Genomic DNA, 19,801 nt, shown 5'->3' with positions numbered 1-19,801 from the left:
GACAAATTTTCTACCCTAAGATTTTTTCACCTCTGATAGCAGAATAGACCAGCTGTGTATGATTTTTTTCTTGATTTTTTGAAGAAATGGCACCACTTTGGGTAAATAAGTTATTTATTCTGTATCTGAACTACTTTATCCACAGAATGGGACATTTTGTGCCAGAGAGAAGTGCTCAGAAGATGCAGCACTTAAACATTTTTATGATTTATGTGGCAGCATGAGAATCAAGAGGTAGGCAGACTGTTGTTTTTTCGCTTTTTATTTTAACAGCCTGGAAGGGGAGTTCAGGAATACAACTGACTGACATATCTTCAGCAGCACTTTGTGGAAATCTTTATTGGCTATAAAATGTTTCAAGTAAAACATTTTGACCGATGTCTGTAGTGTGGAAATACAACTTGACTCCTGTCCAGCTGCTGAGATCCTGTTGCGCACAAACTGTAGGCACTGCAACTCCAAGCACAGATCTGACGTGTGAAGTCTAAAAGTGTTGCAAGAACCTTCCAGGGCCTGCAGATCCAGAGCATGAAAGCCAGTTGGAGCCTAGTATTTCCAGGACATCCAATTTATGGGGAATCAATAAATATCCAGAGTGCAGAGTCAAAAATATGGGGAGATCTTCAGAAGTTGACAGATAACAGAACAAAACTCTTGCGCTGGTGTTTAAATGCCTTGCTGCTTGGCTGATGTCAGAGGACATGGCACTCAGGGTCAAGCTCTTAATTTTGTGTTTTTCATCATCATCATCACATTTAATCACTTGTGCTGTCAAGGCCTGTCTTTGTCCTTCTTTCAGTGAACACCCAAAGCAAGGTCAATGACAGCATGTGGAGAGGAGTTATCAGTGTGACTCCTGTTCTTAACTTGTATTGAACTAGAAAGGTTTTGGTTCAAGCTAGGAGCAAGACACAGAAATGTGATGCTTCACGGTTAATGTCTAAGATAGTTTCCAGTTCTTGTGTAGTTTAAGATATCTAATCTTAAGTTTGACTCCTGCTGTTCTAGAAAAAATATACAACTTCAATCATATCTTTACCTCAAACACCCAGGATGTAACTTTTGTGTGCTAGCACAGTGTGGCTGCAAACACTGTGTGTGCCACTCCACCTCACTGACATTGAGAACTGCTGAATCTTGTGCAGAAACTGCAGGCATGTCAGTCTCAGAGCTCACCCATGGGAGACTGTGAATGTTGTAGTGTGGTGATCTCAAGCACAAAGTATTGATAAATGGATGTAACTGAGCTTTACCTAAGGTGTTCCCACCTTTTGCAGAAGGTTTGGACTAGGTGACCTTTTAAAGGTCCCTCCCAATGCAAACTGTTTAGGGATTCTGGCATTTTTCATCTAGCTGCTGCTATCTAACCCAAATACATGATAATTTAAAAATACGTAAAGTCCTCAGTGAGAAGTTGTGATGACCTGATTATTCAAGGTCTTTTGAGCATAAGATTTTTCCAAGTCAGTGGCAGAAGTCTACAATTCCAGAGGAAGGTGAAGATACAACTGAAATGGAAAAGAAATTTGGCTCAGGAAGAATGTGTCTGAAAGTCCTTTTGTAGTGTGATTGTGTCTTTCCTGGCAGTTACTTTGGCATCTTCCCAGACCCTTTCCTGAGGAAAGTCAAGTACAGGCAACAGTAGGAACAGTGTTTAAATAATCAGTGTTTGTGCTTAGAACTGTCCATTTTCAAATGTAGCTCAGAAAAAAGTATAAAGTGGTGAGGAATAGGTGAGGATTTCAAAAGATCAAGGAAATAGCCTCTTGTGTGGCATAAATGGCTTTCTTTGCACAGTTCTTTAATGTGACAGATATGGCATTTATCCTCTCTTATTTTTGGAATTGTTTAATGGTCAGTTTGTACGTCTCAGATGGCTGGTTAAGAAATTAGGCTGAAACACTGGATGGCCATATTATCAGTCTGCAAACTCCATTTGTGAATGTTGATTTGATTTATAAATGACACTGTATCCTGGATTCTGTCTGGACATTTCTCCCTGCTGGATGGTGCAATGCTAGCTTGAAATGCAGAGTCTGCTTCCCTGTCCTTGACTAGCAAGTTAGCTGCAGCCTGTGTGGAATAGTTAGGATTTTAGGTGGGCTGCAACCAAACAAAGGTATCAACTGGCTTGTGCTAGGGGTAGGAGAAAAGGTAACTAAGTGGGCTGAAACTTTACATAACAGTAACTTTAATAATAGACATTTATGAGGAATGAGGAGGCTTGCACTGGAAAATGAGGGAGGACCTGAAGGAATGAACAGACTGACTGAAAGAGGCAACGATTTGAAAGATGCTTCCATTTGACTGTGTCTTTCCACAACTGATTATATTGTATGTGGTGTTCATATGTGAAGCATGATTATTTTAGAAGCCCCACTGAGAGTATTCTTCAAGCCTTTTTTTAGCTGTTGCATCATTTTTAACCAGTGAGAAGCTAAGCCCCCAAGTCCAGAATTTTGAGGATTGTGCATTTTTTTCTGAAAAGGCTTTGGAAGAATTATTCTGTTAAGTGGACACGGGTTGTCAGACTATAGAGGGCTAATTTTCAGGAAAGAGCAAAAGTGAGAATATCTGAATCCCAAAAAGCCTGATTAGAAGAGCTGAGTTTGTGAGATACTATTGGAATCTCATTAGCTGTTTCAATTTAAGGGCATGGAATATCTAGAGAATGAAGATTCTTGCTGAAGTCTGGTAAGCATCTTAGTGGAGTGTCCACCAGGGCCATAGAAAAAATGTTTCTGGGTATTGTTGGTGCAATGCTGTTTTCTAATTTTGCTCTCCATGGAGCAAAGATTTTATTCCCCTCCTTAATAATAAAATATCCTGTCTCCATGAGTGCACATTATGTATATTTAATGTCCTATCACTAAATGCCCTTGTAAAAAGTCCCTCTCCATCTTTCAGCAGAGAAGAAAATCTTTACTGTGAGGATGGTGAGACAGTGGAACAGGTTACTCAGAGAAGTGGTGGCTGCCCCATGTGCTGTGCATTTTCTAATCTGAGCAGCCATTTCCACTTGGTAGAAAAGAGAGGTTGATGGGAACCTGCTGCTGTGGGGCTTGTGCAAACTGATCTGCAGGAATCACAGAAGGAGAACATAAGAATTCACAAGTGTGGTAGGCATTGTTTTTCTGTTTGGGTTTATATTTTTTTCCTGCTCTTGACCAGTCCATACTTATGCTTTCTTTAATAACTAATGTTATCTAAATTTATGCACTTATGCTTTTTTCCTTAGTCACTTTCCTGGCTGTAAGTAAAAAGGTAAAATAGAAGAAAAGCCAAAGAAAGAGTAATTTGTGACAAACACTTCAAAAATATTCACGGTGTTGTCCACTGTCTTGTGGGTTTCTTGGGTCTGAATTTTAATATTTTTTAAAATTTAAATTTTTAGCTATTTTTATTTCTGGTTTGCTAAGTTCCCTGAACTTATGGCTGGAAGCAAAAACTGCCAATTTGAAGGTCTCTTTAGACTGGCATTTGTATGTGGAAGGTGAAGACCTCGTGTTTGTGAAGTCACCTGTCTCTTACAATATAGGCAGAAGAACAGTTTGTGTTATGTACTGCTTATAAACATGTAAAATTTTATATTGTTTTGATGAAAAGCACACTGGAGGGAAGAAATCAAGCTTATACCTTGTTTCTGTCTCTGCTTGATTGTTTGGGAAGGCTTTCTCTAAATCCCTGACATTGATAACAGACATTTGAGAAGTTCCCCCTAGCCAAAGCAAGCCTGGGCTCACGAGCACAATTCCATTATTTCATCTGGTTTTTATTACTGCAAGCAGCTTACCCAGCTGCATAGCAGGAATGTTTAACCAGGAACAAGACAAACTTCCATAAGCTGCTTAATTCAGACCTGGGACTGTTCCTTCAAATCAATTGATATTGAAATAATTACTTCTCAGAATCTGTAGAGGAAAAGGATGTAAAAAGAAAATTAAAATCTAATTACATGGAGGTAGGAAGCAGTGTCTGAGCAGACAAATCTTAAGCTTTAGCAAATTTTCAAAGGTTACGTTATTCTTTTTGTCCCTAGAAGTCTTTTTACTTTTCACTCCTCCTCTTGCACTTTTATCACTGTTTTTTTGAGCAACAAGGAAAGCTTTAAAAAAAATATTATTTCTACATTAAATTCAGGTAAAATTATTTATATATAACTTTTTCTTTTATTCATATGTATAAAGAAAATGTTATCCAACAGAATTGACTGAGCTACCCTGACAGCGTCAATGTCCTGAACAGAATATAACACCATTTTCCCAAGAGCAAGGGAAAATTTGTTTGTAGTGTTTGCAGCTAAATTTCAGCTTAGGCAACTGTTCTTCTTCCTCTAATTCCCTCTTTATAAACAACTGTAGTTGTTCTGCTCTTCACTATTAAACAGAAGGTAACATTATAAATCCACCGTGGTGGATGAAATAATTCATGTACAGCATGGGCTAAACTCCCTTCTTCTTTTCAATAATTTTATACTAATTTAACTGCCCGCCTCAAAGGAATTTAAATGATGGAAGCAGAGTTCATGATAGTTTAGTGAGGCAAAGAAGAAAAATGGCCATATTGAAAAGTGTATGTATGTAATATAAAAGTAAAAATACTAAAAGAGTTTTGCTTTGTCTTGGCAGGGGGAGTTAAAGTAAAACTGATGCATTTTTAAGGGAAATTGCACTGGAAATATGGGAACTTGTTTGTTTGTTTCAGCACAAGTCTAGATTGAAAGCAGAGATATTGAAGTGCATAGGGTAGGAAATGGGGGTTGAACTTCCCATAGGGAAAGTATTACAGGACAGAGGCAGAGGAACAGTTTATATTGGGGTTAGGGTGTTCCAAAGCAGTTTTCTGAAGTGAAGCAGCTAATCACTAAGACCAAAAAAATGAACAGCAGCCATATAAAAATACCTGAGGAAGAGTAAAAACAAGGCAAGCATGTACAAGGCTTAACACACATGTGTGAATGCTCTCTGAGCATTCTGCTTTATTCAGTACAGGGGATTTGCCAGTTCTGGTGTAGTTTGTCTGTCTGGTAATGCCAAATATACCTAACCCCTAAACATTTGTCTTTTTTTTTCCCTTGAACCCATATAACCATTTTTGTATTCACAACTTTCTCAAGCAAGATATTGCAGGTTTATGCTACCCTGTGCCTTCCTTGCTACTTTGAACATGGTTCCCTGTAGGTTCATTTACTGGACTGCCTTGAAAAGTTCATCAATCCCTGTCCCTTTTATTATTTTGCACACCTGTTATAGCCTGCCTAAATCCCTGCCACTGCCTGAAATACTTTGCCTATCAATTGCCTGTTTCATAGGAAAGCCACACATTTTTTTACTGTTTTGACATTTTTTTTATCCCTGTTCCCCCTTCTGGTTTTTGGTTTTCTAATTGTAGATTATTTGCAGCCAAGGGTTTCAGCCCTACACACACACACTATTCTTATATATTTATGTTCAGTAAGATGAATTGTCAATTTAAACAGTGGCAGAGTGACCTGTTCTATTTATCCTTCTTTTGCTAATTCCAAACATTTCCTTATTTTTTTCACTGCTATTGAGTGCTTGCTTGTTACTTTGTGGAACCAGCTACTGGGACCTCCAATTCTTTCTCTGCGAATGGCCATGTATAAAATTAGGAGCAATTTTCCTTGCTTTATGCTTGTTTCTAATGGGTTTCACCTGCCAGGTGAGGTCCTTCAGGTTTCACAGTCCTTTCTCATCCTCACTCCTTTGAATGCTCTTTCTATCAGTGGCACACTTCCTTGCCCTACCACTAACACTGCTTTCAAGGTTAAGATGCAATAAAATGAATAGCACAAACTCAAGAGTTTCCACTAATTACTTACCTCTACTGCAATACTGAGTAATTATCCATCTCATGCCTCCTCCACCTTCCATCTTTTAAGCCACTTGCTCCCTCATTCGTAAACATTGCTGATTTATTTCACTGCTGCTTAGTTGTTTTAAAAGCCTATGGCAAGACAGAGTATAGGAAAAAACCCCAACAAAACAACAATTCAAACCTTTTGGTTATATAACTGTTTTTCTGTTCATGATTTCTTCCAATACTTCAATGATTTGATTTAATACAAGACTTCCCTCTGCAGAGCCTGTGCTGGTATCCATATCTGATACACAGATCTAAGGAAGTCATGTCTTTGTAGTTGCCCACTAATTACACCTAGTGCAAATTGCTTTCTGTTTCTCATTTGATTTTCATCCTTTGTCCTATGATTCACATAAGGTAAAGAATTTTTGCATTTGCATAATAAGAAACACTATTCTGAAAAGTGTGTTCTTTGCATTCATTCTGCTTTTTCTAACTCATTGGTTTCAAAATTCACTCATGGTCTGTGTTTAAAGTATTGCAGCTTGGTCCCCCTGTAGTTCAGATGAAGTCCATCCCTCTTCTCCAGGCTTTTTTCAGATGTGTACCTAGGTATCATTACAAATTGAAGAAAACAGACTTTTGGAGTTTCATGCTTCAGATAAATTTGTACTGGCTTCACACTGCAGCTACATCAAATAGACATCTTGAAGGAAAAGACACATTTTAATCACAAAAGGTTGACTTTTGTTTTAATACTAGAAAGAGATAAGTTGTCCCAGTGAAAAACATTTGAAAGTGGGTTTTGTGTTTAATGGTTTGCTGAAGAGATCTCATACAGCAAAAATACCCTCAATTCTGTGTTAATTTGTTTGTGGAAACATTAGATTTTTTTTCCTTCTCGAAAACAGTGTTATAATGGACCAGCAAATTTATCCAACTTCTGCTTGTGAATATTCCAAATATTAATGAATATATTGAGCTGATGATGGAGTTAGTGATGCATTGTAGAAATGTTAAAATTTCATATAGTTCTGCTTCATTCCTATAGCTATAATGAAGAAGGCTGTATTGTGGATAATTTAGATAATCTGCAGGGGAACTAAAGCAATGACTGTGAAGGAGAATGTGGCATGTCATCCCCCTAGGCCATGGAGCACTCCATTTGCTGGAATAGCTTCTAACTGCTATTTAGTGGGCAGCTAGTGGAAAATAAAATTGCTTCAGGCAAGTGCGAATCTCATTCTGTATTATTAATGTTTGCAGTCTGGGTGAGGAATAGGGTAAACTAACTCCATTTCTAATAAGGGGAGAAAACTGGAGGCTAAAGGAAAGGGAGGAAAAGATCAATATCTTCTTTTAGCAAGATTTCTTTTGAAGGATTGTTTGTGTTGTGCCGAGTTTTTGCTGAAGGTGGAGGGAGGTAGGAGTAGTAGGTTAGACACCTGTAGCTTCTTCTGGAGAGAGAGATTTCTGTTATCTAATGGTCATCCACAAGCGACTTGTTGATGAAGTTGGTAATCTCTGATTTGCAAGAGCTCAGACATTTCTGAAAAACTGAAAGTAAAAGAGAAACATTTCACACCCTGAAAGCTGGGTGAGTTCACCAAGTGTGCTGAAATCCTCAAGGGAAATGAGAATGTAGATTCTGGATGCTAACAAGTGATGAGATTTCCACTAAGAAAATGTGAAAAAAATAAAATTCTGAGTCTGTGATTTGTTTGTTTAGGGGTTTTTTTGTTTGTTTTGGTTTTGTTTTTTTTTTTTTTGTTTGGTTTTGAGTAAATAAACTAAAGCCAGCTTTATGGTATTGAGATGATGAAATATTACTAATCTATATAAATTGGCTCCAGAGGAACTTGTTCCTCTGGGAATCTGTGTATCCATTTATACCAAAAACTATTGAAGTCTAGGAGGGTTGTGGAAAGAGCCCATCAGAAAACTGTTTCTCCCAAGTTTTCCACATACTGGCCCTAGAGGAGACTTTCATCTTTATAAAGTAGATTTCCCAAAATGGTGTCATCTGTGAACTGGCTGCCCTCAGGATACAGAGAGGAATGCTTCAGAGATGATACAATGTTTTCAGCAGGATGGTATGATGATCTCACCTCAGGCAAAATTTACTTTTCCTTCTCACTTAAATTTTCTGCCAACTCTCTTCTCAGTGTGCCACCTGCTCTCCTGTGGACTGGATGTTAGACACAGGAAGCACATGTGGTATATCTCTTCTGGGAAATATTGTCCAAACTGCCCATGGCTTTCTTACCTGATACCTCCTAGCTCTCAATCAGATTGCGTAGGGATGTGCATGACTTCATCAAGAGAAGAAAGCAGTGTGTTCCAGAGCATGTGGGCTAAAACACACATGTGACGTCAATGAGAGTGAGTGAACTGAGTGGTACTCCAGTCTAACACTCAGATAAACTCTAATACCCATATTCAGTACTTATGTTTCTTTCCTGAAGAGAGAAATCATGCTGTAATCATTGTGTTGGGATGGATGGTGGTGCCTCTTTCTTGCATGCCAAAAAAAAAAAAAAAAAAAAAGCACGCATCTGGCAAGCCAGCTGTGAAGATTTTGCATAATCAGCATAAATCTTTTGAGATCTTGTTGATTGTTGTGTCTGGAGTGAATGCATAACTACCAAGTTCAGAGTTTACTTCTAAACCCTATAAAATTAATTTTTATTTTAAATACAGGGGGTTGAGTGGACATGTGCAAATGCTGAAATTCCTATTAGCAGATGGAAGACAGAAAATATGAAATGAAGGTTAGTAGTAAATCGAAACCTTCAGTCTGCATTGGGATTGCTGAGAAGCAGCAAGCAGCAAACTTCAATTTCTTCTAACATTGAGTGGTTTAGGTTTTGACTGTGAGAATGTAGATGGGGAAGATGAGAAGAACTCTACATATAAAGCTACCAAGAGAAAAATAACTACCTGTCAAGTGAGATTACAATTATGTGATATGATAAGAGATTTTCTTTAGTTTTTCACTGGATCAGTTTTGAAGCGTCATAGGTAACAGCTATCAAACACATGTCCAACTACGATGCAAATAATAATTTGCGTGATTTTTTTTCCCTTCAAGCCCTTCCCAGAACAGAAGTAAGGCTGTATTGCCTAATTATTAATTTGCCACCTCCTTTTCTATTTGTGTGATTTCCTTTGGTGCATTGGCTATGGTACACTGTGCTATCCTATAATACCTCATCTGTTGTGTAAGTTTAAAAGTGATTACTGTTGGAGTAGAAAGGGCTAGCATGGCAGTAATAATTCAATTCATCCTTGATTTTCAGTATTCCTTTCCACCATCAGTATTTGTTGTGGAGGTGGGTTTTTTATGTCTCATTATGAAACTTTGATGATTCTATTTGGAGAAGGCAGCTGCTGAACTTACTGCAGGATAGTTTATTTCTTAAAGCCAGCACTGATATTTTTTTTCCTTCCATTAAGCTATATGCCTTTACTTCTAGGGTATATACTATTTGGGGGTTTTGGGGATTCCTTTTTGAGAATAGAAATGTAGTAGAATTATGCAGCATAAATCTGATCTTAGGTTTCAGGGAGGCTTGGAAGGCAAGATTTTTCTCCTGTCCATCTCCTAAACACCAAGCTATGGTGTGCTGTGTGACCAGTCAGATGAAAAGCAGCTGAGAATCCCTTGGACTCTAAAGAAAAGCAGCAGACATAGCTAATAGTGATTCAATAAGAAATTAATGCACTGTCTGCTGATAGATTTACCATATCTTTTTTCTTCAGGGAAAAGTGGATCCCTGATGCTCTTGAAGCCCCTGTGTCTCTAAGAGCAGATTGCTGTGAACGTGTAGGACTCAGAGCTGATGGACACAGTGGTTGCATGCACACTGACTGTCCCATGTTCTAATGTGCTGCAAGGACAGGAAGGGGCTTTGCTGCTCCTTGGCAAATGAAAAAGTTCTTTCAAAGAGGAATGCTGAACTTCCTGTTGGGTCTCCAAGCCCCTTGAGGTGAAGGCTGTATGGCCTGCAGCATAGCTGAAAAGGTGACTAAAAGTCAAGCTGCAGAGGCAGGAATCCTGTTCAGCTGATATTGATGGAGGAGAGTTGTTGCCACAAATAGATATATCTGTGGCATTTCTGACCAGAGAGAATTCTCTCTGTCCCCAGCAGCAGCCGCTGGAACCTACAGGAGACATTAACTACAGTGCTGTGGAAAATGGGAAATAAACAGCCTTGCTATTTGACTTAGCTTTCATTTTATAGGTTAACTTACAAAGATATTTTTGTTTTCTGGTTTTGTTTTAAATTGAAAGCTGAGGTATTCCTTCAAACTTCTAAATCACAAATTCAATATTAGATGGGCAAAGAACACTTTTACTCACCTCAGGTATTTATTAGCCATCTTCTCCTTTCACAGAATCATTGAGATTGGAAAAAATCTCATGGGACTGCCTAGTCCAACCTCCCTCCCTCAAGAGGAGTCAGCTGGAGCAGGTTGTTCAGGACAGTTTGCAGTAAGATTATGAACATCTCTGAGGATGGAAACTTTACAGGCAATGTTTTAGTGTCTGACCACCTTTGCAGCAAAAAAAATTGTTCTGTGTTCAGATGGAATTTCATATGTATCATTTTGCACCCATTGCCTGTAGTTCTCCCTTGTGGCTCTGAGACAATTCTGACTCTGTTTCGTCCCTCTCGGATATTTATGTACCTTCCTCTGCCAAAACTTCTCTTCAGGCTGAAGAGTCCCAACTCTCTCTCAGCCTTTCCTCATGTGAGGATGCAGTCCCTTTGCTAAGTAACCCTTTCCTGCACTTGCCCCAGAAAGTCTTGAGCTGAAGCACCCAGAACTAAGAGCCAATACTCCAGATGAGGCTTCACCAGCATTGAGCAGAGAGGACATCACCTTCCTCAACCTGCTGAAAATGTTTTTCCTATTGCAGGTCAGAATATTGTTTTACTTCATACCTGAACAATTCTAATTTCTAATCTTATAAAGAAGGAATGCTTAAATGTTAAAAAAAAAAAAAAAAAAAAAAAAAAAAAAAAAAAAAAAAAAAAAACACAAGTAACCACTAAATAGAACTTCACCTTATGGATTAAGGGAAGAATATTTAAGCTTCTATGTAATCACTATGTCAGTAATGCCTAATGAGACATGACTCCTTGCAATGTCCTATTTTTTCTGAAATCATTGGGTAAAAGAAAAATTGTGACAAAATAAGTTAAAATGGTGTTTCTTCTCCCTTGCTTCTGCTCCCCTTCATTCTTCAAGCTAATAAGAAAAAAATCATTTGCGAGAGAACTTTCATTTGATCAACATATTCCTCTTATGATTAATAGAAAAAACACCAGGTGAGACCTTTAGCACTCACTATTTGGAAACCAAGAGCAAGATCTATTTTTATCTAGACCTGGTCCACTAGTTGAGATGTGTGAGATGTGCGCTTGATTCATCCTTTTAGAAGCAGGGGTGAAAATGGTCTTTCTTGGGTGCTCTGTGAAAATGTACTGCATTTTAGCACTGGCATATTAGAAATGGGGGAGTGATCTGAGGGAAGGGCAGGGGGCAATAGGCAGTTCTAAAACTTGTGATTGTCATCCCAGAACTGAATTTGCATTGGGCATTCATAAGCTCAGATAGACAGCACTTCTCAGGATATCACAAAAGGAGCTCATGTAAGACAGAACATTTTTCATCAGTCAGAATTTAAATCCTCTCCTGGAGAGGCTGGTAAAACTGGCAGTCAGCCTACAAAGGCTTTGTTATCTCAGAAGTACAAATCCTCCTTGGATTCCTTGTGGGATACCACACAATTAAAATCACCCAAATTTCCCTTGATTCTAGCCTACTTTGAGTCTCATCTTGAGAACAGGAGGGTTCTTAGGCCTGTCACAGTGAAGATTCAGGAGGTGGGTACTGATGGACAAAATTCAAGTACAGAGAAGTGAGGTCTATAGTCTACATGTTTGTATGAAGCACTGTTCAGAAACGTCCCTGTCTGACCATTCAGCAGCACTCTGGCAGTCATACTCCCACCACCAGACACTTCCACTGCTGGTGCCTTCACAACAGGCAGCTCCAGGGACCCAACAGGACCCTGGGTTTACTCCCTGCACACCCCACACTCTCAGTCAGACAAGGTTTCCTCAGGGCTCAACCCAGGGTTTTTCATAGCAGGCTCTCAGACTCAGTCTGGATTTCTCAAAGTAATTTTACATGGTGCAGCAACGGAATAACAGCCAGAGCTGGTGCCTCCATAGAGGGACCATGAAGAAGAGAAGCCCTGGACTTTTGTACCCTCACAGTCTGAGGTCTTCCAGCTGAGTCATCAGCTCCTGAGTACCTCCAATGTCCATCACCTGGCTGGGCCACTCCAGTGCAAAGGGTCAGGATCTTGTCTCAGGCTCCCACCACTCAAAGCTCAACCTGCAGCTGGCACTGCACCTCACACTGCATCCTCAGCAACGTGGTATGTAAAGTTTGAGTGTATTCTTTCTTTTTGTTGCTTAAATGATGCCTAAGAACAACTGTCACGAGGTACAATTGTCCCTTCTTGTTAGGGCTACCAAGTCTTTTATTCTGTCTGCATTATGAGATGCGAAGTCTCCTTGTTAGAGACAGTAGTACCATCATTACAAGATGACCATACAGCAAAATTATGCAAGAGCACTACCAAACAGATGGTGTCCTGGTACAGTGCAGCACTCCTATTTGCGTTTCTTAAGCTCTTACATACAGAATATTATCCCTGCATCAACAAAAACATCAGAAAAAAAATTCTTTAAAATGTTATCCTCCAGAAGAGCCTTGCTGAGAGCAGGTAATAGGCAAGAGACTTTGGCTAGATGATCTGTTACTTTTAGGCAGCATGCAGTCACTAATCCACTGGGCTTTATGGGTCTATTTAAATTAGATATATGCAGGCAGTGCATTATTTATAACCAAAAGCATGAATAATTCAACGTGCCCACTCTCAGCAGGTATCTAGCTTGTGCCAGAAGCCTCCACTAGATCCTTGCTTTCAGAATAATGAAGAGACTATTAGATAAGTCTCTTTTGCTTGCATGCTCCAGTTTGCTCTGTCTGCTCTTCCTTTTGTATTTCTAGTTTGGCTCTTTTGTCAGTGAAGAAGAATAGATGATGTATTCTCTACATTATTCCCTTCATCTGGAGATGACATACTATGTCTAAAACAAATTATGTAAATCCGTTTAGGATGAATGCATTAATTTCATTTCTGTTTCATTGTGATGGAGACAGTGGCATGTTCAAGACAAGGGACTTAAAGGCAGCATGGCTCCGAGAAAGCACAATGCTCCTGGCCTAACAAATCTGGTCTGCTACACTCCACTGCACAGCTTGGGCTCAGCTGTGTCCTGAGACTAGTTGTGCCTGCTCAGCCTTGCTGGAAAGTGTCTGTTGTATCACCCTCATGCTCAAATCCAGAGGCTGGAAAAGAGTTCGTACTACCTGCTCCCTGCTCTCTGGCCTTGGCTTCTTATAATTGGTCTGAGTTAGGGCCTTGTAGTAGGAGGGTTGCTGCTGCTTCTTCCTCTCTGAAATCTGGACACCAAGTCCAGAGCAAGCAATACAGTAAACTAAACTTCTCTGTCCATTCTGAAAGAGCTTACAGTGCTATTGCTTGTTTCTGCCCAAGCCAAGAGCAACCAGGTAACCAGTCAGATTTTAAAACACTGGGCAACCTGAACAATTTGGAGAAGAAATAAAAATTCTTCAGAATATGTAATGTGCTGGGTTGTTACACACACAAGTCAATGCAGCAGAGACCTCCATGCTCCCTACAGCTGAAAACAGAATGCAAGTGCTTTACCAATAAGCTTTGTTATTAAATCCTTAGTGGTCTGTTACTGAATCAGTGAAGAACTGTTGAGGTATTTTTCTAGGAAATAAAATACATTGATTCAAGCTCTTTCTGTGTGACTACAGATGAGCCATTATTTTCTGTACCTCAGGTCCTCATTTATATATCTGCATAATAATAGCTCCCTAATCATTGCAGTAATGTGAAGGAAAAAAATGCACCAAAGATAGTGAGCACTTGAGAGTCATGGTTTGGAAGGCAAGTAGAGTTAGCTAAATATTATAAATACAGTTGTTCTCCTACAACAGCCCAAGAGAGATTCCTTCTGTAGTCACAAAAACACAGCAATTAGAGAGTACAGCCAGTTTATACAGGAGTATAGCAGTATTACACAAATTTAGGTAAAAGCCATGATTAAAACATCCTGCAAAGTTGCTGTTTAGAATTCATAGCCTAGATGATTATAACTGTTCTATGTGGAAAATTGCAAATCTTCAAATCTTGAGGTACACCATGGGGTCTTCAGCAATGTGGGACTTTAGTGGAGTGTTGAAACTGATAACGTTCTTGGGTGTCATTGCTTCAGAAATAAGAAACAGAGAACATGCTGTGATCAGATATTATATCATTTCTTGTACCTGGTTGAATTTTGACTTCCACACTTCCTGCCAAGATTTCTTATAAAAGCACTGACCTTAGCCAGCATGTCTTAACAGAAAAAAGTCTAACCAAATCATATAAACAGTAGAAAGTCCAAAGGTAGAAAAAAAGATACTCTCTGGCAATATAATGGTATCCTTAACTGGGATTAAGCAGTAAGATCTATTTCAAATGCTGTGTAAAAAATCCATACTAGTGTGAATTCTTTTTGATTTCTTTTTCTTGGTTTAGCGTCTTAATGACTGGTTATAATTCCCCTCTGTATGTGCAGTGATTCAATGACAGAATCATTTCCCAATGTCACATTGTTTTGTTCCAATAGGAGAGACAGGTTCTGTGCTCAAAAGGGGGAATTTGGCTTGTTGTAGCAAGAAGACACTCAGAAGATAGAAGCCTCACAGAACTGTAGGATGATCTGGAAAAAAATCTTAATGGTGGCTAAGAATGGGAGAGTCTTCCCAAATATAATAAATTATCAAAGAGTTATGTCCACTTCATGCTGTGTGATTTCAAACTGTGGTGGCACACACACATAAAAGGTTTATAGTAGGGACGAGAAATAAAGGGTGCAGCAAATAACTTTGATTGGTCATCAGTGACCTCAGTGGTTCTGCAAATGGTTCTGCTGTAAGATCCCCTTTTGTCCTACCAGAAGAACAAATAAGAGGGAGAAATTCTATTCCAAGGATGGCTTGCACATGAAATTTATGAATCTCAGAAGCAGAATCTGAAAGTCTTCAAGGGAGGAGGGCTTGAGCTTTCATTAAACCTTATTACAAGTTCAAGATGGCCAGTTGCAGCTGAAACATTGGTGTGAGATTCTTTGCCCTCATAGATCTGTGATCATAGAAGAGCTCTGGAAGTCAAATTTCAGGTAACTCAAAACTTTATTTTCATCTGTTGCATGTTTTCTTTTAAGGTACTCCTGGGAAACATAAAATATAAGTTATATACAACTGATGAAGAAATTGGAATCTAAAAGCTGCTTTGTTTGCAGCTGCTCCCCACAAACTTTCCTGTCTGCATCACAGCCAGTTTCTGTCATTATTTGTTTTCAGGGGAGAGAGTGCTTTCCTTAAGCTGTACTAGCAAGATATTTACTGCTCCAACTCCTGCTTCTTACAGGTACTTGGACCCCAGTAGCACACTGTGATGGATTTTTATATCAATGTTGCTACCATAAGTAAAGAATAAAGTGTTGTAAGAAGGTGAGAAGGGAAGAGATAGGAAATCAAATGCATGCATGCATTGGTCTGGTTTAGACTAGGTTAATTTAACATTCTTTGATCACTACAGAATCAAAATAGTTTTTAAAAAATGAGGTATTTATTCTCACAAAATCCTATCTGTAGAAGTGAGATAGTGCTCCTCTGTTTATCTGGGGAAACAAGGCACAGCAAGATTAATGCAGAATTTTATTGGATGTAAAGAGCCTGGTTTTAGGATGTGTTTTCAGGGCAGATTTCTCACAATAGGAACTATCTAGAAGGCATTGCAGGGAGAGAGTTGTATGAGGCCCAGTAAAAATCAGGCACCAAGGTCTGCAGCTTTTGCCATTGTTCAGGTTACAACTGGGAGTAAGCAAGTTGAAAGTTACGTGTTACTAAATGTAAATGAAAGAGAAATGGTATCTAGATGATTAATAACTTGAAATTAGTAAATATTTTATAATAAAAATATTACCGATACTACCAAATTGAGAAACACTGAGGAGGGAAAGACAGAATAAGACTCTCCAAAAGGCTGGTATCAGTTGTGAGTAGCAACTTAATTGTTCATCCAAAAAACTGTACCTCTCAAGAGCAGAGAGGACACACACCTTTTCTGCCTGTGCCCCTCTGTGACCTTTGGCTGGCCACAGGGCTAGCCAGAGCTTTGCTGATCCCATTGCATGTGCTGCTTCCACCTTAAACTAACTGAGAGATGTAATCTCTTCAGTGCTGCAGAGTATGGGTGTCACCAATAAGTCCCTTGAGGGCTCAGAAAATAGGGCAAGGTAGAGGAAGGATTTCCATGCATTTAATGCACTGATGATCTGCAGTTTGCAGGAGCACATCTCAGATTCTGCAATTTCATGCAAAAATCTATTACTGGATTGAAGGCAGCAGTTTTGTGGTTTGAAGCCAGAGGAGGGCCACCTGCCCACTACCTTCACTACAGCTCTGTCAATGTTCCAGTGATGATAATTCTGTTCAGCTTCTAGCAGAGTAGAATCTCCAAGAATCTTTTGTTGACAGATGCTGCAGAGATAGAGGCCTTGAATTCCTTCTTTAGCTTAAATATCCTCCATCAGGACCGCCAAAGAAATGCAGAAGGTCTGCAATTACACCATCTCTGGCATGTCTTCCTCTTTGATAAATTTAGGGCTTCATGTCTCAGGGCTATCAATTTGGCAACTTCTTATCCAGTGCTAATTTTACTTGAAGGTTGAAGGAAGATTCTAACCATAATATTTGGATTTATGAACTCTTCCTTGTAAGACATGTTCTCTTTGAATATCATTGACTAGGAAATAAGCTAAATGAAGACATAATCCTGCAGCATGTCAGGCACTGTCCTCTTTCTGAAAGAGTGCACAGGCTGGAATTGCTCTTACCTTGGGCAGTGACATGGAGTTTCAGCCTGAACATTCTTTCACGTGTTCCTCGCCAGTTTCAACACCCACCGCCCCCTCCCCAATATGTATTCACTCCTTTCCTTCCTTGCAGTTTTTCCCCTAACTACCTACTTTTCAATCCTTATGACACTTTAAGGCTGAACAAGTTTCCCTTGAACCAGTGATTACCTGAGAGCCTCTTTTACTCTTGCTGCAGTTCACCCTCTGTCTGATCCTTCTGTAGCCTTCCTGGAGCCTTCTACATAGCACAATGATTCAGCAAACTCTGCATCGGATTTCTTTCATGACAAGTAGAACTGGTTGGAATAGGACAGGATGAGAAAGCTAGAGATTGCAGATATTACTGTATCACATATTCCTGCATCAAACAGACTTGTTTGAAGTTGTTGGATAAAAAAAAAACCTAAAGCAAAGTATCAGCTGAAGCAAAATAGTTTATTTAAACTTTAACTGCTTCAGTTTTAAAGCAATCACTGTAAACAAAAGTGAATTCTTCATTTTCAAAAATGTAAAAATGTTTAGATTACTTTGAAATGCTTTCAAGATGCAAATTTAAAAAAAAAAAATTGAAGTGCAGCCATCCTCACACACACAAAAACCCCAACCAAACCAAAAAAGAACAACATCAAAACAAATGACCCCCAAAAAACCTCTGAAAGTCAGTGAATTTCCATGAAGCATTTAATGGAAACACTTTCTGACCAGCATTATGAAACTTTAGGTCTTCTCACTTTCTCCTGTGATGCTAACTGTGGACCAGTATAACCATACACCTTCCATTATGCCTGTTTAATTCCATTATACAAAAAAAAACTCTGTGGATGAACCACATTGGGTGCATTGATGCAGCTCCTGAGAGGCCAAGCAGAACTGCTGGTCTTTCAGACCTGTGCTGGTCCAGAAAGAGCAGCAGAGCTGTGCTAGCCCTGAGTTGAGCTGAGCTGAGCTCTGCCTGCTGAGCTCAGTGCACGGCATCTGGGTGGAGTGCCAAGCTAAGAGAGGGAGCATGCTCCTGAAACCCCAGCTGGGTTACTCAAAACCAGGTGATGTGTAGAATCACTGAATGCTCTGTTGTTCAGTGTCAGTAAATCCTTTCTTTGTGTAGTGGAACACAGCTGAATCACAGCTTTGTAGGGTCACAGGTATGAGGAAAGTCTGAACTGAAATCAAGTACTGCTCTGGCTTCCCATGTTTCAACAGGCAGCCTGCTTTGCACACTTTGAATTTCTAGTTGTATGTCAGACAGAACAAACAATTCTATTTCCCTGCTCTGCCAGGTGTTTTGTAGGCTCACAGTACAGTAAAAACCATGCTCAACAGACTGAGACAAACATAATTTTAAATGAAGAATTACTGTCTCATGCTTTGAGAGAAGTGCTGGGAAACCTCCACCTCGGAGGCAGCAGGGACCAAGCGGAATAGAACAGAATGATTGTTATTAAGCAAATACCGAAGACTAATTCTGACCTTGGTACAAAACAAAAATCATGCAGAGGTACCTGTCAGCACTGGGTCCTTGGAGGGTTGGAATGCAGCAGGATAGGGACCATTTTCAGTAGGGTTTTCAGTGTCAGAAACAGTAGACTGCAGTGAAACACATTTTTTCTGGGAGTTGAATTCTGACTGGACAACTAAAATGTAGCATTATTTTCCTGTGTTTATCCAAGACAGAATGAAGCTTTTTAAATTGCCTTCTTGTCTGCTGGCAGCACCTATTGAGAGCTGAAAAGGCTGAAATGGCTAAAGAGGGAGCTGATGAATAAAAATTGTTCAGTTGTCCATTGCTCAGTGGATTAGCAGACTCCTTGCTCATATCTCACCAAATGACCAAAGTGAAGAAGGCAAGATACTGAAGACTCTCCCAGGGTCTGAGTGTGGCACAGCAGGGACTATGCATTGGGAAGGCACAGAAACATTACTCAAAGCTAACACCAATGTCTGTTTCTTTGCAGCAAGAATGCTCCACTATTCTAGTCACCTTATCTGACTGATGTTTGTGACTGTAGGGATTTTTTTCTGTTGGGGTGGTCTTTTTAGTTACACTATGATGCCAAATACCTTCTGTTTGGGCACAGCAAGCCGTCTGGCAAACCTCTGTGTTCTGGTGTTTTGCGTTTCTCTTTGTCAAGTAAGGTGGGAAGAATGGGGTACTGGAAAAATAATCTTAGGAAGGTGATGTTAAAAAAGTCTTGATTTGACACATTTTCCTCCTATTCCTTCCTCCCATTTCTCCTCTGTTCTGTCCTACTGGTGGAGGCACACTGGCATAAATGCAAAGCAGATTAAACTGAGCTTTTCTTACTTGTATGCAAAGTCTAGTTCCTTTAAATAGAGATTTTGTCACAGGGAGGCTGATTGTTGCCCATTTGTCCCTCAAGGTAACCTGAATACCTGCAGCTCATTGATATCTGCTTTTGCTCTTATATTGAAGTGAATTATGGATTAGGCCTAATACTACAACAGTTTGTGTTCCCTGGGCTGCCCACAGGATGAAGTACCAGATGCTCAGCATCTTCTAGGTCAGAAGTGTTAGACACTGACACTGGCTTGAAATGGCCAAAGACTGGATTTTTCGTCCACAAACACATCTCTTTCTCTGTTACCATTGTTCTACCTGGACTAAGGTATGTACCAAAGTACTTGGCATGACATGAAGGCAAGCAGGGGCGGAAATGAGGAAAATTGCCAAATTTCCTTTTTTGTTTTCTGCTCTTTGTTGGTTTCCCTGGCTTTATTTATGATTCCAGGCCTGTGCAAGAAGATACAGAGCCCCATGTAAAAATTGATGTAGCAAACACAATTTTGTTTTACAGTTTCCTTCAGTTACTTTAACCCATGCCTCAAAAAGAGTCAAAGTGATTTCTTATTACTATGACTTGGCAAATTTTTGCATG

At 39.5% G+C, this 19,801-nt stretch overlaps 1 long non-coding RNA gene across 1 annotated transcript; it reads left to right on the top strand.

Annotated features, from left to right (window-relative positions):
* The first annotated feature begins 3,018 nt into the window (after window positions 1-3,018).
* On the top strand, window positions 3,019-11,054 carry LOC135303274 (uncharacterized). Its single transcript, XR_010364722.1, has 3 exons — window positions 3,019-3,119; window positions 8,524-8,594; window positions 10,222-11,054. It is a non-coding gene; the product is annotated as an uncharacterized LOC135303274 (long non-coding RNA).
* Window positions 11,055-19,801: the final 8,747 nt, after the last annotated feature.

The sequence above is a fragment of the Passer domesticus genome, chromosome 6 (assembly GCF_036417665.1).
Source record: "Passer domesticus isolate bPasDom1 chromosome 6, bPasDom1.hap1, whole genome shotgun sequence".
In the NCBI taxonomy this organism is placed as follows: domain Eukaryota; kingdom Metazoa; phylum Chordata; class Aves; order Passeriformes; family Passeridae; genus Passer; species Passer domesticus.
The sequence above is the reverse complement of the archived record's forward strand: the minus strand, read 5'-3'. Positions and strand labels throughout refer to the sequence as shown.